Raw genomic sequence first — 2202 nt, forward strand, 5'->3', positions numbered from 1 at the left:
TTTATTTATTTTTATTAAAAGCCATTATAACTACATGGCGACACAGTGGTGTAGAGGTTAAGCCTGAGGCCTTGCACCTCCAGGGTCAAGGGTTCGAATCCCGAATCAGGTCTGGTGCGCATGGTGTTTGCATGTTCTTCCCATGCTTGGGGGGTTTGCTTCCACAGTCCAAAGACATGTGGATTAGGCTATGTGACATGTGGATTCACCCGTAGTGTGTGAGTGAGAGTACAAGTGCTTGTGTGCCCTGCAATGGATTGGGATCCCATCCTGAGTGTACCTTGCCTGGTCCCCAAGTTCCCTGGAATAGGCTCCAGACACCCCATGACCCTGTACAGGACTGGCCATATAGAGAATAAGTGCGTATTGTAACTACACTAACATTAACAGTATTTCTATGACATAAGCATTAACAGCAATAACTAAAGGATTGACACCATAATCACTGACCACTTTATAAATAGGTTCAAGGTGTATTTTTCCTTTACGGTTCTGGGCAATCTTTAAGATGTGAGAGAGAGGATTGATCCAAGCTGCTGGTTTGACTCTTATGGTGAGAGCAAGAATGTTGCTTCACTCAGCACTGTGCTTAAATATGTTTGAAGAAAGTGAAACAGAAACAGCAGAATGCAAATCTTTAAAGCAAACAATTCAAACGTCAAACATCCTGAATGAATGGGAATGGAAGATGGGAAGGATATGATTCTAAAAAAACAACAACAAAGGTTTCCATTTGTTACAAAGTTAAAGTTAGAGCTTGATTTAGGTGTAGCACAGTACATTTAGCAGCGTTAATAATTATGTCAGTGGAAGATGCAGTGCAGATGAAAGTGAGAAGGTGACTCTCTTACTGTGTAATATCGTTCACTTCCAATACCTGACACTAGATGGCGACATTTACTATTAAATAACAGACAAGCGACCAATTCTGGTTACAACCAGTGTGTTTGCTCAAATGCTAGTTTTTAGAAGTCAGTACTGTCCTGTAATTATAAACACAAATTATAAAATGATAAATGAAGTTCCAGATTAAAAGATAAAATGTGCCTGTATGACTGGACCGTGAGAAAGTTAGGCACCGTCTCTGATAAAGAACAGTTGTCTTGACTGGACTTTGGCCTGACTATAGTGAAGAAATCCTCAAATTTTCTGAGATGTTGAATTTTGGGTTTTCTTCAGTTGTAAGCCATAATCATCAGAATGAAAAGAAATAAACACTTGAAATATATGATTTTCACTTTTTGAATTGAATTACTGAAAAAAATTTTATACAGCTCTGGAAAAAAATCAGGGACCACTACAAAATAATCAGTTTCTTATGCTTTTTTTTTTTTTTTTTTTAAAGGTGCATATATTGGTGAGATGAACAGTTTTGCTTATTTTTAGTTTGTGAACTGCTAACACTGGTGTAGGGTATAGGGTAGTGGTAACATTGGTGTCCCTGGTATAGGGGCAGTGGTGGCTCAGAGGGCTAAGGCACTGAGTTACTGATCGAAAGATCGATCCCAGCTCCACCAAGTTGCCACTGTTGGGCCCTTGAGCAAGGCTCTTAACCCTAACTGCTCCAGGGGCACCGTATCATGGCTGACCCTACGCTCTGACCCCAGTTACGTTGGGATATGCGAAAAAGGAATTTTACTGTGCTGTAATGTATATGTGACAAATAAAGGCCTAACTTAACTTAACTTAACAATATTTCCCCTAAATTCAAAATGTAACTATTGTTATTTAGAGTGTATCTTTAAAAGAAATGACCTCACAACACATAAAAATAACCCAAAGATCATGCAGCATTTGCAGAGCCTTAATAACTTTAAAAAAAAAAAGGCTAAATAACATAAAAAAAAATCAGTATTTGGTGGAATAATTACTGATTATTTAAATGATTTTGATTAGCAATTCACAGCTTTCATGCGTTTTGGCATGCTCTCCACCAGTTTTTGCTGTTGGGTAACTTGATACCACTCTTTTTGCAATAAAAGACAAACAGCTCAGCTTTGCTTGATGGTTTAAGACCATTCCTCTTCCTCTTGGTGACATTCCAGAAGTTTACTGGAGTAAATTGTCTCTTTTTTTCCCCCAGAGCTATATATTCTCAACTATTTCTGTTTACTTACTTATCCGACAATATTAATTGTAGTTTATGAGGTAATGAAAATGTAATTTTTTTTAATGAAAAAAAGTCGTTAAGGAGCAAACTTT

The sequence above is a fragment of the Clarias gariepinus genome, chromosome 25, assembly GCF_024256425.1.
Source record: "Clarias gariepinus isolate MV-2021 ecotype Netherlands chromosome 25, CGAR_prim_01v2, whole genome shotgun sequence".
NCBI classification, from domain to species: Eukaryota; Metazoa; Chordata; class Actinopteri; order Siluriformes; family Clariidae; genus Clarias; species Clarias gariepinus.